Source organism: Otolemur garnettii, unplaced genomic scaffold, assembly GCF_000181295.1.
Source record: "Otolemur garnettii isolate 467f Iridium unplaced genomic scaffold, OtoGar3 scaffold00007, whole genome shotgun sequence".
NCBI lineage: Eukaryota > Metazoa > Chordata > Mammalia > Primates > Galagidae > Otolemur > Otolemur garnettii.
The window spans coordinates 39,263,226-39,265,416 of record NW_003852402.1 but is presented as its reverse complement, the minus strand read 5'-3'; positions in this window follow the sequence as shown (position 1 = coordinate 39,265,416).

Here is a 2,191-nt window from a genome sequence, read left to right as displayed (position 1 = left end):
GAGAAAGAATGGAAAAATTTATCCAATATACTCAATACTAATATAAAACCACCAAGTTTCTGTTGTTTAAGCCACCTACTGCCTTGTATTTTGGTTATGGTATCCCAAACCAACCAAAACACAACCTATGGAGACGTTTTAGAATGACAGACGACAAGTCAGAATTATGAGTACTAGAACTTAAGGACAGAGAGAAGCCTAGTTCTCTGCAAAGAAGTTGAATGAACTGGATAATGTGTTTAGGATCACACACCTCACTGATCACCTTGACAAGATCAGACCCCACGGAGTTTGGGCAACAAGGCACGTTCATCACCCATGATCTGGCTTCACTCACGGCCTGTTCTAGAATGGCTACTTCATTTTATGTTAATTAAGAACGCTTGTCTTTCTCCACTGTTTCTCAAAGTTTATACTTTAAGCTCGGAGCTTTTATCAGCTTGACTCCTGGGGAGGTTTGCTTCCCTCCAGGACAGAGCTTTCAAACACTGTCTCTCTCACCTGTGTGGACTGTGCTCGCTCTGGCCTGCCCATTCCTTCTCTGGTGGTGAGATTGGACCTGTCTGAGGTCCTGCAGTGGTGAAATAGGTTTTCTGTCCAAACAGGTTTGTTGTGAGGAGAGAAGTATCCGAGTGCACCTACGAATGACTTGTTCATTGCCATGGATTTTGAAGCTCCTGAGTTGCAAAATCATAGACAGCTTAAATGCTAGCAGCTCAGTGATTTCCTGTGTGGATTTCTTGCTCACACAGGTGTAGCCTACATAAATCCACCCCAAATTTTTAGCCCCAAATCAGAGGAACACAGAGAAGGTGTAATCTACTATTATGCCAGTCACATCTGAACCAAATCATAAAATATCTTCAATAATCTTGACTTTCAAAACATCCATCATCTACACAATGAGGCTCAAAACAAACACATCAGCAAATGCCCTGTGTATGCAGCTGTAGAAACTGACGGGGAAGGCAATGACGTCCATATCAAAGAGCTGATGGAGCATGGCAGAGGACGCAGGGCAAGATTTACTGGCAAGGATCCCCAAAGAGCAATAATCTCTGCCTTCCTATGCAGCAGGTGTGCACAGTGGACGGGAATTAAGTCGTCTTCTGATGCCAGCAAAGGGCCTGGCCCTCACACTGCTAAAAGGGAGAGCCGCCTTCCCTTAGCTCCCTGAACTATTGCTCAATTGCATCCAGACTGCCATTGGAGTAAATAGAGCCTAAATTATTTGTAGAACTTCAATTATCATGGGCATACCATGGGGCTTGAAGAAGAGATTATTTGGTTCTTAATGCTGTAAATTTAATTTTCTTTCTGAACACCTGCTAAAGGACTAACTCAATCACTTGCCAGTGTGAAATGCATCACACTGAAGTTGATGTGATATTTATTCTCATGGAGCCATACTCCTTAAGATCTCTACCTCAGTCTGCAGAGTCAGGAAGAAATGAATTTCTTAAAGAAAGTTCTACAAGAGTTGAATCTTTTTCAGGCTAGCGAGAATTATTTGGTATGTTTAAGTTACACATATTTAGTCAGAGTATTGATTAAAGTGTAAAAAGTCTTTAACTTTTTAAGGTACATTTGTCTCCGATTTTAAGTATCTTAGTTATGACATTATCACGTATAATCATCACGCTTCTGCATTCACACTGACAGTCTCCACAAACGAGGCTAATAATTAATATGTAAGAAAACCAAACTGTCCTCCTCCTGCCAAACGTGGGACAGAATTAGGGCAGACATAATTTTGAGAGGAAACTTAAAAACTTTATCTTGCTTTTTAGAAGAAAAATATGGCTTCTATTTTGCATCTTCCTGGTACATTTCTAAAGTAAAAACATTATTAGATAAACAAATAATTATAACAACATGTACATTGAAGCCCTAAAAAAGCAAAGAAAACAAAACAGTTTTGTAACTTCTGGCATCCTCGATGGTACAAATGAGCTGAGAAGAAAACACATTTCAAATACGCAGTGAAAACCCTGTGATCTGTAAACACTTCCACAAAGTGAGGACGATGAATACAAATCTAACTTAGCGTTGTCCCCAGAGTTCAGCTGACTTATCCACTTCGGGATACAGATAAGATCAAAATGATAGAGTTAAAGAATAAAACAAGAAAATACATTTCCAAATTGAAAGTGATCTTTAAAGTATCGTTTTAGGAATATAGGAAGTTTGG